Genomic DNA, 17,798 nt, shown 5'->3' on the forward strand with positions numbered 1-17,798 from the left:
AGGGACCCCTGGTGGTGAGGCGGTAGCACAGCAGCCACAGCCGTAACAGTACCCCCCCCTCAAGGCCTCCCCCTCCTCCTGGATCCCATCTGTGCAGGAGGTAATCAAGAATAACGGGAGACCACTCCGGGGGTGATGCGGCAGGGTCAACTCCTTCCCGAGGAAATAAGGCAGTCCATAACCCCACCTGGGGTGATAAGGCAGACACAACCCCAACCTGGGGCAGAAAAATAGTCCATAACCCCTCCTGGGGTGACAAGGGGAACACAAACCCCACCTGGGGCAGAGAAATAGTCCGTAACCCTTCTTGAGGCGATAGTAGGACCGGTCCGGACCCTTCCAAGGTCGGCATTAAGACCGGTACAGGCCCCTCCAGGGGCGGCAGCTGGGCCAGTACAGCAGGCTCGGATCCCACTCGGGCAATTGTAGCAGGCTCGGACCCCTCTCGGGGCGTTGTAGCAGGCTCGGACCCCTCTCGGGGCGATGAAGCAGGCTCGGACCCCTCTCGGGGCATTGTAGCAGGCTCGGACCCCTCTCGGGGCGTTGTAGCAGGCTCGGACCCCTCTCGGGGCGATGAAGCAGGCTCGAACCCCTCTCGGGGCGATGAAGCAGGCTCGGACCCCTCTCGGGGCATTGTAGCAGGCTCGGACCCCTCTCGGGGCGTTGTAGCAGGCTCGGACCCCTCTCGGGGCGATGAAGCAGGCTCGGACCCCTCTCGGGGCGATGAAGCAGGCTCGGACCCCTCTCGGGGCATTGTAGCAGGCTCGGACCCCTCTCGGAGCGATGAAGCAGGCTCGGACCCCTCTCGGGGCGATGAAGCAGGCTCGGACCCCTCTCGGGGCGATGAAGCAGGCTCGGACCCCTCTCGGGGCATTGTAGCAGGCTCGGACCCCTCTCGGGGCGTTGTAGCAGGCTCGGACCCCTCTCGGGGCGATGAAGCAGGCTCGAACCCCTCTCGGGGCGATGAAGCAGGCTCGGACCCCTCTCGGGGCGATGAAGCAGGCTCGGACCCCTCTCGGGGCGTCAGCAGGACCGGTATGGACCCCTCCAGGGGTGGCAGCAGGACCGGTATGGACCCCTCCCGGGGTGGCAGCAGGACCAGTTCAGCAGACTCCGATGGCTGACTCAGGAAGTCTGTCAGTAGGACTGGTTCGGACCCCTCTGAAGACGGCAGCAGGGCCGGTTCGGCAGGCTCAGATGGCAGAGTTAGAAAGTCTGCCAGCAGGGCTGGTGCGGACCCCTCCGAGGACGGCAGCAGGGCCGGTTCAGCAGACTCAGGCTCTTCTCGGGGTAGTGCAGCAGGTTCAGATGGCAGAGTAGCATGGTTAAAGGTAGTGTGCATGGAAGACACAGATTGTACTGCCGTGGGCTTGATACCTCGAGCCAAAGTCTGATGCTCCTGATTTTGTTTCTGGAGGAGCAGTTTAGAGAAGGCACAGGCAGTTCTAGGACGTCTAGGGAAGGTGCTCGTTAGTGTCCACTTGGCAGCTGTGGGAAGCTGAGCCCTGCTAGCGTTAATCAGCTCTCTCCGTTGTAGAGAAACCTGTTCCCGAGGCTCTAGCACTGGTCTCACAGAAGCCTTCTTGGCCAGGTAAGTCCTGGGTTTTTCTACCCACAAACTGCCAGCAAAAATGTCTGTTTTAGTTGAGCCAGAAACAGAAAACTGGTTAGGAGAGCTGATAGCTTTTTCTAATGGCACAGCTGGTCCTTGAGCAGAACAACAGGGGCAGGGTTTGCCTGGTGGTAACAAACACGGGAGACAGGAGCATTTCCACCACCCTGGTTTAGGAGCCAGACAGTTCAAACACTCCTGATAGACAGAGACATTTTTCTTGTTGCAATTATTGCATGACCAGTGTTCCTGACCAACAAGTTCACAGGCTAGACAGTTCTGATAGCTTGGGTAATTCAAAGTTTGACAGGAATTGCAGGTATAAAACTTTAAAGAAGGAGGCATCTTGAATTAGTGAAAAGTTGACTCACCGGCAGGACACAGACCTATCTCTTCCCCTGGAAAATGTGATGGCTTCGGCATACTGTTACGCTTGGGCTCCGGACAGGAGTCGTGCACACCACCCAGCAGGGTGGCTCCAGGAGGAGAGAGACAGGAAGCTCGAAACAGAGTCAGGTACCAGGCTGGGTCAGGGCAGGCAGCAATAATCAGAGTCTGGGTTCAGGCTGGGTCAGGGCAGGCGGCAAGTGGCAGTGTCAAGTACAGGCTGGGTCAGGGCAGGCGGCAGTCAGCAGTGTCTGGGTCCAGGCTGGGTCAGGGCAGGCGGCAAGTGGCAGTGTCAAGTACAGGCTGGGTCAGGGCACAGTAAGCAGGACAAGGCAGGTCAGAAGGCCCGTAGGCCACACACACACACACACGGAAGGCCCGTAGGCCACACACCAATAGCGGGGCAAGGCAGGTCAGAAGGCCCGTAGGCCACACACACACACACGGAAGGCCCGTAGGCCACACACCATAGACGGAGCAAGGCAGGTCAGAAGGCCCGTAGGCCACACACACATACACGGAAGCCCGTAGGCCACACACCATAGACGGAGCAAGGCAGGTCAGAAGGCCCGTAGGCCACACACACATACACGGAAGCCCGTAGGCCACACACCATAGACGGAGCAAGGCAGGTCAGAAGGCCCGTAGGCCACACACACATACACGGAAGGCCCGTAGGCCAGGTAAGGAAATCAAGGAAGAAGGCCCAAAGGCCACGCAAGGCAAGGATAGGCCCGAAGGCCGCACAAGGCAAGGCAAGGATAGGCCCGAAGGCCGCGCAAGGCAAGGCAAGGATAGGCCCGAAGGCCACGCAAGGCAAGGCAAGGCAAGGCAAGGATAGGCCCGAAGGCCACGCAAGGCAAGGCAAGGCAAGGCAAGGATAGGCCCGAAGGCCACGCAAGGCAAGGCAAGGCAAGGATAGGCCCGAAGGCCACGCAAGGCAAGGCAAGGCAAGGCAAGGATAGGCCCGAAGGCCACGCAAGGCAAGGCAAGGCAAGGCAAGGATAGGCCCGAAGGCCACGCAAGGCAAGGCAAGGCAAGGATAGGCCCGAAGGCCGCGCAAGGCAAGGCAAGGCAAGGATAGGCCCGAAGGCCACGCAAGGCAGGCTAGAGCAGGGAGCCCAGGTGAGCTCGATGCCGAAGCACCGAGGCAACTGTCAGGCAGGGTTAAGAGGGCACACCCAGAGCATAGAGTGGACATAGGAGATGGACTGGGCCTGTCAGGAAAGCCAGCACTAGAGGGACCCCTGGTGGTGAGGCGGTAGCACAGCAGCCACAGCCGTAACAGTAAATGCCTCCAAATATCTATGAGACCCCAATCTGTCATGATGGATTGTATCGCAGTTTTAGCTCGGGAGCTATGAGACTGGTGAATCATAGCGCTGAGGTGAGATTTATCTAAAGCAGGTCATAAGGTCATGTTTAAATCCCCCCCCCCCCTAGTATTAAAATGCCTTCCCCAAATTGATCCAGAAGGTCTTTAATTTGTTGGCAAAATTGGGTTTGATCTGCATTGGGTGCATATAGGGAGAGCAAAGTTATAATCTCACCTATCAGCTTAATTTTCAAAAGCATATATCTTCCACATTTATCAGGTATTTGAAGCAAAGTTTCAAAAATTAAACCAGAAGGAATCAGTATTCCTGTGCCCGTATAGCGAGCATTCTTCCCAGCAGCCAACAGGAAAACATGGGGAACATCTTTTATAGCTAACAATCGTTCGTGACGCTTTCTTAAATGAGTTTCCTGTAAAAAGATTATAGATGTTTTCAGAGTAAGTAATTCCCGCTTAAGCAATGATCTTTTCCTCGGTGAATTAAGCCCCTTCACATTAAGTGTGACTAAGCGGATCATTTTTGGAGAAAAGGAGAGTATATATGACTGTGAAAGATAGCATCAGCAAATTCTACACTATTGCCCACTCCCGGAAGTTTCTTGCTTTTGGTGATGAATCTACATGCATACCATATGATAAGATAGATGCTACCCAAATACCTTTGCATTCTCCCTCACTGAATGAAAAATCGCGTCCCCTTACTACTCCGCTGACAACCCCATGCGGAATCTGACATGGGGGAATTAATTCTCCATGCCTGGCAAATGCACTGCTGGTCCTTCCACCCTCCCCCCCCCCCCCACCCCCAGTGTTGAAATCCCAAACAGAGCTTACAGCGTGTCAATTAACAGCCAATCTGGCAACTATAATAATGCTAATATAAATGCAACTTTAAACTTGCTATTTGTTTGCTAAGATTAAGGCAGTCCGTGATATTCTGACCAGCATCCAGCTTCTTGACCTGCTTCAGCCTTTATCCGCCATGCTTCTTGAGCCATTGGATGCCGAATTTTGAGTGCGGCGCTTTTGCTTCCCCGTCTCCAGGTTTCCCATGCTGACTGCCTGGGCCTGGGTCGGGATACTCACCGCAATCCCCGCTTGTTTAAAGGCAGCAGCGGCTTCTTTCTCATCTTTCACCTGGTAAGAGATGCCGAAGTTTGAAAAAGTAGGGAAAAAGGAAAAGTCCACTTTTGGCGGATCTCCGCTTGTTGCAAAGCCTGCGTGGCCACCCGGAGATCAAAGCGCTTTTTTAAAGTGCTAGGAGCCAAACCTTGATAAATAGATAAATCCACATTGTTCCATTTCCAGGCTTGCTTTTTCCGGGCTATTTTCATTATCTTCTCTTTCTGCGAGAAGCGTAAAAAATGAATAATGATGTCCCTCGGTCGGTTCTCTCTACGTGGGACTATTGCTCTATGTGCACGTTCAATTTGCACCTTGCCACATGCGGTATCGCCACTTGGAGAACTTGCATCGGGATCCAGTTTTAATAAAAAGTCACATATCACCACTGCGGTTGTCATGCAGTCAGAGAATTCATCCTGTTCGGGTACACCCCCCCCCCCGGATCCGGAGGTTCTGCCGGCGAGACCGGTTCTCAAAGTCTTCAAGCTTTTCAGAAAGACCTAATATTTCTTCCTTAATTGCTTTATTCTGCTGGGAGTGATCGTTTATGGATGTCTCGTGATCATTCATCCTGGAGTCTAACTCGTCCACTCTCCTCCCAAGAGCCACAAGATCCTCCCGCAAATCCGCAAAAGAGGCCAAAATTTCCTCTTTTTGCTGTTTAATCTCCGCTCTCAAATCCATAAACCACTCTCTCAAAACTGCAGTGGTAGGAATGTCTGATAAGCTGCGCGGATTTAAGTTGGTACTATGGGGTGAAAGGATCGGGTCTTCTGTGTCAGATTCCTCCATGTCTCCCATGTCAGCACAGGGGCTGCTAGGCCCAGTCTGACAGTCGAAGTGGACCTTGTGTCCGCGGAGACGCTATAATATGAACTAAGGCCCACTCGTGGAGCGGGAAGGGGGGGGGGGGCGATTTGGAAAGGAAGAAAAAGGGGGAGGGATAGAGTTAGAGAGCGTAGGTAGCGTAGAAGTACGAACGGGGGGGTAGGTTTCGGGGGGGGAAGGAGCAGCGTAGATACAAGGGACGTGTGGCAGCCTTTGATTGGCTGGAAGCGAGTTAGTAGTAGCTGATAGGGGGAAAAAGTTTTGAATCTCGGAGGGAGTTTATGCTGTTCACAGTAGTTGCGATACGGCGGCGGGACTAGTGGGACAATTTTGCTTTGGCTTCAGGACATTTTGAGCTTAGCTATTGTTGCGAATTCGGGGAATTTGAGGGATAGGAGTTCGCGAATTTCACCTTGAGCCGGCTACAAGTCCAGTCTGAGAAGCTCTGAGGAATGGCCAGGTCGTGGGAGCAGGCTGAGAGTGAGCTCGGCGGCGATATGGCGTTGGAATCAGAGGAGGCGGCTTGGGTGCCGGGCGACGGAGAGATGACGGCGCTCGAGTGGGAGGACAGCGGTGACTGGGTGAGAAGAGCGCCGGAGAGAGACAGGGGCGGGCTTGATGACGCCGAGGCGGGAGGTGCCGGGGAGGCGGTCGTAGGGGGAAGCGGAGGCCCTGGTGAAGTTTCAATCAGGGAGGTCCCTGGGGATTTGGTGCGAGTGGAAAGGGGGCGGTCAGTGCGCATCATTCGATCGCGGTGTATAGGGCAGGGAGGCCCGAGGAGGGGTGCGGCGAGTTTTGAGGGTGTGAGAGGGCCGTTTTCTGAGACGTGTTGGGGGGTTGGGCAGAGCGGGGCTGGCGCTGCTAGGCGGTCAGCTTCCTCTTTGGCGGAAGGCAGAGTGGGGAGTGAGGCTGAGCGAGCGTTTGTGAGGGGCGGTGCCGGGAGGTTGGTAGAACGCCAGGGTGCTTTGGTCAGCAGAGGGGCCTCTCGTGGGAGGACTGTTGGAGGTGGGATTGAGAGAGAGGCGGTAGGAAGCGTTTCAAAGGGTTTTGGTGAGGTCCGTGGGGTCGGTAGGGGACGGGGATTAAGTCGGAGGACGAGTATACCGGAGTGGCAGCGGCTTCCCTCTCAGGAGGATGTTTGCGCGGGAGATTCGGGATGGATGGCAGTTATACGGAGTAGTGCGGTGAGCGGAAGTCTGGGGAGAGGCAGGACCGAGATGGACAGTTTCAGTTTCCTACAGAGGGATGGAAGGCAGGGTGTTTCCCTCAGTTCCCGTAGGGGTGATGCGTCGGTGCCGGGTGAGGGTAGCGGTGTGAGGGTTCAAAGAGGGGTGGAAGGTCAGAGGTTGAACCGTTGGGGGACGGGGGGGCTGGGTTTGGCTGGAGTTCGGCGCGCGGTGCCTGGTGCTGGGCTTGTTTCCCCTTCTGCTGCGTTGTCTTCTCAGGTAGCGCCGGAGGAGGATGACGGAGGAATGCCGGGTCCTTCGAGCCAGGAGGCGTGGCGGAGCGTGATACCGAGGGACGTTCCACCTGGACAGCGAGAGAGGGGGACGATAGCAGATACGTTAGCGAGGGAGACTGACCCGGATGGTGAGTGGGTAATTTTTCCTAAGAAAGATGGGAGGGATGGTCTGCAGCCCGGGAGTTCCGAAGTTAGGGGAAAGGGAGGGGAGCTGGGGACGACTAAGGGGCAATTAGTTGAGGTACTGAAGAAGAAAGAGGAGAAAAAAGGAAGTAGCGTAAAAGGGGAGTCCTCTAGGTCAGGAAAAGGGAAAAAGAAGCGGAAGAGAGCGCGCTCTAGCTCCTCTGATTCATCCTCTTCTTCTTCTTCATCGTCCTCTAGTTCATCTGAGGAAGGGGGGTCAAAAACAGAGGAAATGGTGGGGGGTGCTACTGTTCGAGGCGCCCCGGCGTTGGTGGCGTTAACGGAGCTGTGGGAGGAGGTGCCAAAATCCATTCGCAAGCGGATTTGGCGGCGTCAATTCATAGATATTTTTCAGCTGTTGGAGGGAAGGAGGGGGAGGCGTAAGGACAAGAAGAAGAAGAGTAAGAGTGAACGCTTTCTTGGGGCGCAACAAAAAGTTGCAAGGAATGTTCATAACTGGATGAGAGCATTCCTGAGATTAGCTAGTGTAGTGGGAAAAAAGGATCCATCCCAATATGGGTCGCTTTTAGCTTACGCAGATTCCATATTGGCAGCTAGCAAAACTTATGATGGATGGTCATGGTTGAACTATGACGAGAGATTCCGTGATAGGATGGAGGAGAATAAATTCATTTCATGGGGTACGCAAGATGTAGGCCTGTGGCTAACCCAGATGGCCTCCAAGGCGTCGGGTGGTGGGGCAGGGCAGGGTTTGGTCTCGGGGGCAAATTTGAATCGGTCCTTTCGAAAGGATTTCTCAAGTGGAGGGACAGGGAAAGGAGGGACAGGGCGTAGTGACATCTGTTGGCGATTTAATCGCTCCAATTGCAATTTTCCCGATTGCAAGTTTAGGCATGCCTGTTCCAACTGCGGAGCAGCCCATCCTGCCTTGCGATGCCTCAAACGACAAGGCGAAGGTTCCACTGCGACCCAGCTCATTAAGAGTGGGAGCAAACCAGGGTTGTGAATTGGCGTTTACGCCGGTTCGAATCGCAGTTATGTCACCTTGGTTAAGATTGTATCCAAACCACAGGGCGGCTGAACTGCTTATTCAAGGTTTTACCGTAGGTTTTCGCATTCCTTTTGTGGGGGAGGGGGAAGTAGGGGGGGGGGAGCAATTGTCCGTCCGTACGGAAGTTGGTGGGTGTAGTTCAGAAGAAATTGAGGGAGGAGCTCGTCTTGGGTAGGATAGCGGGTCCATTCCCAGAAGCTCCGTTTCCGAATTTGGTGTTGTCACCGTTAGCGGTGATTCCCAAGAGGGAAGCAGGAAAATTTAGGTTGATACATAATTTGTCTTTTCCCGAGGGCAAGTCAGTGAACGACGGGATTCCTAGGGGGTTATGTTCGGTGCGCTATGCCTCCTTCGATTCGGCGGTTCGGGCGGTTCGGAGTTGTGGTCCAAATGCTTTAATGGCTAAAGCGGATATTGCGTCGGCTTTTCGTTTGTTGCCTATACATCCAGATAGTTTTCATTTGCTGGGATTTCGATTCCAGCAGGGGTACTATTTTGATAGGTGCTTGCCTATGGGTTGTTCTATAGCTTGTGCTTATTTCGAGGCATTTAGTTCCTTCATACACTGGGTGGTTCAGATAAGAGCTGGGACGAATAAAATGGTGCATTATCTGGATGATTTCCTGTGTGTGGGTGAGGCTGAATCGCAGGAGTGTGATCGCGTGCTGGGCATTTTCCAGGAGGTTTCGCGGGAATTTGGTATTCCCCTGGCAGAGGGTAAGACGGAAGGACCTTGCATGAAATTGACATTTCTAGGAATTGAGTTAGACTCAGTGGAAATGGTTTCTCGTCTGCCAGTAGTTAAAGTTGAGCATCTACGGAGCTTGGTGCGAGATGCAGTGGGCAGGCATAAATTGACATTGCGGGAATTGCAATCTTTAGTAGGCAGTCTGAATTTTGCTTGTAGGGTAATTCCTATGGGTCGGGTATTCCTAAGGCGATTGTCGCACGCCATGGCTGGCGTGAGGAAGCGTCATCATCGGATTCGGATTTCCAAGGGAATGCGGGATGATTTACAAATTTGGGATAAGTTTTTAGTAGCTTTCAATGGTGTGGAATTTTGGCAATCGGATCCGTCGTCAAATCATGATCTGGAGTTGTTTACTGATGCGGCAGGGGCTACAGGTTTTGGGGCCTATTTTCAAGGGTCCTGGTGCGCGGCTGGATGGCCGTGTGCTTGGGTTGAGGCTGGGGTTACGAGAAATATCACATTTTTGGAGCTGTTCCCAATTGTGGTAGCGGTGCATATTTGGGGGGCGCGGTTACGGGGAAAGAGAGTTGTGTTTTGGTGCGATAATATGGGAGTTGTCGAGGTCATCAACAAAAGATCAGCAAAATGCGTTAGAGTGTCGGAGCTGCTGCGTGCTTTGATCTTATGTTGTATGTCTTTGAATGTGACCATATGGGCCCGGCACGTGCCGGGGGTTTCTAACGGCGTGGCCGACTCTCTTTCTCGTTTCAAGTGGGAAGCATTTCGAGAACTGGCGCCGGAGGCGGAACCCTGCGGAACGCCTGTGCCATCTTCCCTCTGGAAATTTGGTGCCCTGACGCCTGGAGCATGCTGCGAGCTTCATTAGCAACGTCGACATGGACAGGTTACGTGAATGGAGCCCGGAGAGTGACTGCATTTTTGTCGTCTTTGGGTTGGCGTGGTGGTCCCATTTCTGATGTTGCCGTGGTGCGTTTTATCGAACAAGCTCGGTTACTGGGTTATGCGAGATCGTCGGTGAGCCAGCAATTGGCAGGATTCTCCTTTTTTATGCGGGCTCATGGCTGGGGCTTTCCTTCTGGGCGTTTTATCGTGCGCAGGTTGTTTGCAGGTTGGCATCGGGAAGTGGGGCACCGGTTGGATAGTCGTTTGCCTATCACGCACAATATTTTGCTTCGCTTATGGGGAGCCTTGGGATTGGTGTGCTCGTCTAATTATGAAATACTGCTATTTCGTTTGGCTTTTGTTTTCGCTTTTTTCGGTGCATTCCGGATCAGCGAATTAGTGGCACGAGCGGCCAGCAGTACGGATTGCCCGGGCCTACTGGCAAGGAATGTCATTGTGACAAATCGTTCCGTGGTGCTTGGTATACCACGTTCTAAGACGGACCAGCAAGGACGGGGGTCGTCGGTAGTGCTGACTGCAGTGCCGGGATTGGATACCTGCCCGGTGGCAAATGCAATCAATTACTGTCACTCGCGGCCTGGGAGGGCTTCTTCATTCCTGGTGCACGAGAATTCAAGTCCGTTGACTCGATACCAATTTAAAGTGGTACTTCGTCGAGCGTTGGTCCAGATAGGATTGGATGGGAGGCGGTTCGGGACACATTCCTTTCGAATAGGGGCGGCAATGTCTGCAGCTGGGGCGGGACTGTCCAGTGGAGTGATACAGAGGATCGGACGGTGGAGGTCCAGAGCATACACAAGTTATATCCGCCCAGATGGGGGGGGGGGGGGTTAAAAGAAAGTGACTAATTTTTGTCTCTTTTAGGTGCAGTGTCCGCTAATATGTCAGTTTGGATCATCGGACATTCATTTATTCACTGGGCACATAAGCACGCGCAGGGTCGACCTTATGGTCCCCATTTGGATCTGCAGAACAGAGGGGTGCGATTGATTTGGATGGGGCGGAGAGGCATGCGATGGGATGAGTTGGTCCCGCATGTGAAGAAGGAATGTGCACGCCTCCGACCACCTCGGGTTGTGGTGATTCACCTGGGGGGAAATGACTGGGGACGGATGGCAGGTAGGCAATTCATCAGTATTGTCCGGAAGGACCTGATGACTGTTTCAATCCTATTGCCTACCTCCGTCCTGTGTTGGTCGGACATAATCGTCAGACCTGCTGAATGGGAAAATGTGATGTGGAAACGAAGCAGGTCCAAAGCGAATCAGCAGATAGGTTCCTGGTTGGCTCGCTTGGGAGGGCGGCATATCCGCCATGAATGGTCCTGGGGCAAGAGTACGGGGTTATTTGGCCCAGATGGAGTTCACTTGTCTTTCCTGGGTACTGACCTGTTCTTAAATTCCATTCAGGAGGTGCTGGAGGTATTGTTTCCGAAATAGACAGGGCCGCATCTTTGGGGGTCACAGGACATAGGATGCCTGTGTCTGTGGCGCTTGGTCCGAACCAGCAGAGTTAAAGCTATGGTTGATGTTAAAGGGATTTCAACAATATGCATGTGATGGTGACAACTGGGCTGTTGACAGGGGGTGGTCCCTTGCTGGAAGGAGGCGGGGACCACTGAGGCCAGACCCCTGGCAGGCGGAGGCAGGGGTCCACTCAAGTTGGCTCCTTGCAGGCGGGCAACGGGAGCAGGAACTTGGAGTGAGTGCCAATTATTCGAGCCGAGAGGCTGGTGAAGGCTATCCTGCCGGAAGTGGCGGATAGAATGGGGGAGGAATATGCTGAAATCCCTGAGCGATAGTTGTGGTTTGTTTTGTGGTTCGGACCCTTTCAAATAAAGCTGCGGCCTTTGTTTTCCCAACAAACTGTCTTGGAGTTATTTCTTTGTTCAGGGTGGTTGCGAGTGAGTGTGGTCCTGTATGTACATATTATGCTGGATCTCTGCCGCGGCTCTTGTAAAGGAAAACTTCTGCAGAGCTGGATTTCGTTTTCTTGTGGACATCAGGTCAGCTTAAACTCGCTGTTCACTGGTCATAAGGTAGTAATTATCGCTCGTTGCTTGCTGATTTTAAATTTTTACACTGGGGGTGGTCAGGAGCTTCAGGCACTAGCATTCATCTTGCTTCATGGTGGACTGCGCCCCGCTTTTCAATATATTTATAAATGTTCTTGAAAGGAATACGACGTGTGAGGTTATAAAATTTGCGGATGATACAAAATTATTCAGAGTAGTTAAATCACAAGCGAATTGTGATACATTGCAGGAGGACCTTGCGAGACTGGAAGATTGGGCATCCAAATGGCAGATGAAATTTAATGTGGACAAGTGCAAGGTGTTGCATATAGGGAAAAATAACCCTTGCTGTAGTTACATGATGTTAGGTTCCATATTAGGAGCTACCACCCAGGAAAAAGATTTAGGCATCATAGAGGATAATACTTTAAATTGTTGGCTCAATGTGCTGCAGCAGTCAAAAAAGCAAACAGAATGTTAGGAATTATTAGGAAGGGAATGGTTAATAGAATGGAAAATGTCATAATGCCTCTGTATCACTCCATGGTGAGAAAGCACCTTGAATACTGTGTACAATTCTGGTCACTGCATCTCAAAAAAGATATGGTTGTAAGGAGGAAGGTCCAGGGAAGGGCAACCAAAATATTAAAGGGAATGGAACAGCTCCCCTATGAGGAAAGGCTGAAGAGGTTAGTGCTGTTCAGCTTTGAGAAGAGATGGCTGAGGGGGGATAAGATAGAGGTCTTTAAAATCATGAGAGGTCTTGAATGAGTAGATGTGAATCAGTTATTTACATTTTCAGGTAATAGAAGGACTAGTGGGCACTCCATGAAGTTAGCAAGTAGCACATTTAAGACTAATTGGAGAAAATTCTTTTTCACTCAGTGCACAATTAAGTTCTGGAATTTATTGCAAGAGGATGTGGTTAATATAGTTAGTGTAGATGGGTTTAAAAAAGGTTTGGATAAGTTCTTGGAGGAGAAGTCCATTAACTGTTATTAATCAAGTTGACTTAGAGAATGGCCACTGCTATTACTGGCATCAGTAGCATGGAATCTTCTTGGTGTTTGGGTAATTGCCAGGTTCTTATGACCTGGATTGGCCTCTGTTGGAAACAGGATGCTGGGCTTGATGGACCCTTGGTCTGACCCAGCATGGCAATTTCTTATGTTTTATGTTCTTATATTTACATTTACATTTATTAGGTTTATAGACCACCTAACACAGAATGGTCTAGGTGGTTAACAATGAAACATGCATAACATAATTGACAATAAAAAGAAAACATAAAATTACATTAAAAAGCATAAAAGAACAGTAAATTAAAATACTGTTTGTGTTAGCGCCGCGGCACCCCACGACTGGGACAGGGTGTCATGGCCGCCGGTCGCAGTGGGCCGAAACCAGGGTCGGGTCAGTGGTCGCGGCACAAATAACTCACCCGAGGCGCCTGGTGTTGTTTGGGGCTTCTGTGACTGCAAGCAGTCCCTTGGTTGTGTTTACGGTGGCTTTCGCGGACAGGCTCAGCTGCTTGGTTCCTCGGTCGGGTCAGGCTCCTCCCCCTCTGCCTCTCTAGAGCTGCTCGCACGGCTGAGCTGAATTCTTAAAGGAGCCATAACAGGAAATAATCATGGCTCCTCCTGAGAGTCCTCCCCTGACATCCTGTACTTAAGGCAAGGTCTGACTCTCAGACCTTGCCTTAGTATCGAGGTTCCTGGCAGAGTTTGTTCCTGAGCTTCCTGATCTTGGTTCTTCATCCTGCTCTGTTTCCCTGCTCCATGGATTGACTCTTGGCTTCTGACCTCTGGACCGGCGTGCATGTTTCTCTGGCTTGATCCTGGTACAGCTTGCGACCCTTCTCCTGATTTCTCCTGGACTGGCTTCAGACCCTTCTCCTGCTTTGATCTTGGACTGGACTTCGACCCCTCTTGTGTATTGAACCCTCGGACCGACTTTGGACTACTCTGTGACTCCATCCTCAGACTACTATGACCTGCTGGAGGTGCCAGCCATCTGGAACCCATGACCCGCAGGAGGCGCCTGCATCCAGACCTTTCTTCAGTCTTCAAGGGAGTCTCCTAAAGTCCCAGCGGCCGGATCCCTATGGGCTTCTCCTAGGGGGATCTCGAGCTTCCAGGGCGAAGTCTTCATGTAACAACTACAGCCTGTGGCCTCGCCCTTCAATGGTAGAGACCTAAAGGGATTGCTTCTCTTCTAGGTAGCACTGACTCTACCTCGGAACAGGGGTCCATCTTCTGATTCATAACAGTTTCAAATCATAAAACTCAAAAATAGGCAGATTTAAACAAATGGGTCTTGAGAAGAACTTTGAACTTTTTAAGAGAGTCTCATTTTTGTATTTCAAGTGGGAGGAGATTCCAGAACATAGGTCTAGCACTGGAGAAGGAGAGGGTCTTCGAGAAGGAAAGAGGACTTCGAGAAGGAGGTATTGTGATGAGCATAGAGAATGAGTGGGTTGGTAAAATTTGAGTAAGGAGTTGGCTCATGGACAAGAAACATCATTCAGAAGTTTATATATTATTGTTCCCAGTTTATATTTGATGCGTTCGGATATGGATAGCCAATGTAGATGAATTAGAGTTGGTGTAATGTGATCTGAGCAGTTTGTGTCGGACAGGAGTCGTGCAATTGAGTTGAATAGGTCATAGAGTCGCAGCAGGAAGACCAATGTATAAAGCAATACAGAAGTCAATAACTGGGAATAAAGAAGCTTGAAGAACAATACAAAATTCAACAGTGAAGAGAAGTTTTTTAAGCCAGAAAGTAACCGGTCTGAAAAAACCCTGTTTGATGACGTACTTAATTTTCAGTTTGAAAGTCAGAATACTATTTAGAAAAATACCTAAACTTTGAATTTGTTTACTAATGATAAATGTTGCAGTATTGATGGAAATGATGGTCTGTGATATCTGGGAGTAAGGATTGGAGAGTACTATGAATTCTGTTTTTGACATGTTTAGCGATAATTTGTTGTGATCCAACCAAGATTTTATTCAGGAGAAGCAAATATTAAGATGATCAATAGTGTTGTTCCAGGATGGACGAATGCGGATGAGGAATATCGTCTGCATAGAGTTTATCAGCAATAGTCACGTTTGAGAAAATCTTGCATATGGGTGCTAGATAGATATTGAAAAGCAGAGATGAAAGTGGAGGACCTTGAGGAACACTGGTTTTGATTTGAGAGATATCTTAGAGGGAGATGGCCATTTTAAATTGTTGAGAGTGATTAGTGAGGTAAGAACGAAACCAATTGAATACTGCACCAGATAAACCAATTTCTTGCAGGCAGTACAATAAAATATTGTTGTCCACGGTGTCAAATGCTGAGGAGACGTCTAATGAAATAAGTATGTGGTGATGCCCATTGTCAATGCCTCTTCTAATGGTGTCAGCAAGAGAAAGAAGTAAATAATAAATATTCAGTATTGAGAGCCCTGCGAAAGCCAAATTGAGTGTCAAGGATTTCATTTTTCTCTACATGATCTGACAATTGAGTTAAAGCCAAGGACTCAAGAATTTTTGAAAGAAAAGACAAGGAGGAAATTGGTCTATAATTCGATAGGTCAGACAAGTCAAGATTAGATTTTTTTAAAAGAGGACAGACAACTCCAAATTTTAGCTTATCAGGGACTTTACATTCTTTCAATGAGAGATTTATTAAACGTGTGAAAATGGGAACTAAAGATTCCTTGGCAGCTTTAAATAAAGCAGTGGAGCAATTGGCTTGTGGACACATGGTAGTGTTAGATTTGGCAATGTAATTTGTGATCTCTGGTGATGAAAGAATCAAATTCTGATCAAGAAGGAGCAGTAGAGATAGCTTTATTTAGGTATCATTTTGGAGTGTTTGCAAAATTGAGAGTTTTTCGATTTTCAAATTGAAAAATTTGAGAAATGAATCTGCAGACAGATTATTAGGAATTTGCAAATTCAAGAGAGTGAGATTGGTGAGACATTTGACAATATTAAATAGGGTTTTAGGGTCATAGCCAACCTCATTGAGGAGGTTTGAGTAGTGTTTTGTTTTTTTGCTTCTAAAATAGAAATTTGGTTAATTTTGAGGGATGCTCCAAAAGCCATAGCAAGAGTGGAAGATGGATGTTTGCACCATGCATGTTTGAATTTTCTCAATATTTGACAAGTACTTTTAACCTCAACCGTTAACCATGGCTGAGATTTGAATTGTTTAGATGACACACATTTAAGAGGGGCAAGTTTATTGAGAGTTGTGAGAAGAATCTCTTCCTATTGAGTGACAGCATTTGATATGTTATGAAAGGAGATAATTGATGTGGCTGAAGTGATGTTAGTAGAGAAAACATCTGAATCAATCTTACTGCATTTGGAAAGATTAACAGAATCATGAGAAGTGTTGGTATCTGTGTAATGAATACAAAATTGAATCCAACTGTGGTCAGACCAGGTAACTTGATTGACAGTCATAGATGAAACTGCAGATTGAGAAATGGACATTAACAAAAACCAGGTTCAGGTGGGTCTTAAAATGTGCGTTGGTTGAGAAATTAATTGATGCTATCCAAGTGAATCCATAATGTCAAGCAACACAGAGCAGTATGGTAATGAAGGAGAGATATCAATTTGAAGATTAAAGTCACCAAAGATGATCATATTGTTAAGACTGGTTTTGGAGAGCATTAGTAATTCAAAAAATGGTGAAAGATTATTTGCAAGTAGTTTAGGAGGAGCATACACCAGGCATAATGAAAAATTATTAACATCAATAATTAGCATTTCCAAAGATGAATCATATAAAACAGTTTCAGTTTTAACATTCCAGGTGTTTTTATAAATCACTAGCAAACCACCACCTTTTTTTTTTCTGAGGAGGGTGTGAAACAAATGAATAACCAGGAGGGGATATTAAATGAAGAGTTATGGCATCAGAGCCTAATAATAACCAATATTCAGTGATACAACAAAAGTCAATTTGTTCACGAACAATAGTATCGTGAATTAGTTGAAACTTGGTCCTCACTGATTGAACATCAACAAGACTAAATGATATACATGAAGAGGGAGGGGCACAAGAAGTTTCATTAAGACAAATCGTCAAAAGAGTAGGTGGTAAGCGGGATGAATGAAAACACTTATGAGAGGCAAGATTTCCATAGCAACCCTGACCAGTGATAGTGGGGATTAAAGATGTGATTAAAGATGTGATTCGTTATCGGCCTGCCACGGGAAATTTTGTTTCCCACGGTTCGGGCCGAATTTTTTTCAGTTGTCCCGAACCGAAAAAACCCCCCACTCAACCCTTCAGATTTAATTAATTACAGTAAACAAAATGGCGCCGGTGGCCCTTTGCCTTTACCATGTGACAGGGGGTATTGGTGCCATTGGCCGACCTCTATCACATGGTAGGAGCAATGGATGGCTGGCGCCATCTTAAAAAATGGCTCGGGCCATCCATTGCTTCTACCATGTGACAGGGGCCAACCAATGGCATCGATAACCTGTCACATGGTAAGGGCAAAGGGCCATCGGTGCCATTTTGATTAGTGGCAGCCAATGGCCCGAGAGGGGGAGATCGCTCCCGGGACCCCACTGGACCACCAGGGACTTTTGGTAAGTCTTAGGGGGGGGGGTCGGGAGGGTGGGGGGTTGCAATGAATTCAATTTGAAGAGTTGGGGTGGGTTTGGTGTTTTTTTTCTGGGTTTTTTTAATGTGCCCTTTCTCCCCCCCAAAAACGATAAGAAAACCACACAAAATTTCATGGGTTTCCCTATCGTTTCATTGGACCCCAAAATCGCAACAAAATAGGAAATATCGTCTATATTTCCTATTTCATCACAAATGAATGCACATCCCTAGTGGGGATATTTGAAAAAGTGCAGCAGTTAGAAAAAGTGAAAAAGTCATCAGCTATAGCTACACTCGGGCCACTTGGCACGCACGAAGGAGCTCCTTTGTTATGCTCCTTTGTGCATGTGACAGAGCGCTCGCACCTCCGGCGCATGGCACCTCCACCATCCCACACTGGCTCTTGACCCCCTCGGGAAGGTGACATCATCGAGGAGGCAGGCCTGGAAGCCAGCATTGTTAAGAGAGTCAGCAAGGGGAAAAGTTGTTCCACAGTCATTCTCCCATCGGCAGCTGAGCCTAAGGTGTTAAAGGGGCACAGTAGAGCAAAGCACAGCACTGCCATCCCAGGTGTTTCATGTCCTCCGACGTCCCACAC

The sequence above is a fragment of the Rhinatrema bivittatum genome, chromosome 2 (genome assembly GCF_901001135.1).
Source record: "Rhinatrema bivittatum chromosome 2, aRhiBiv1.1, whole genome shotgun sequence".
Lineage (NCBI taxonomy): Eukaryota > Metazoa > Chordata > Amphibia > Gymnophiona > Rhinatrematidae > Rhinatrema > Rhinatrema bivittatum.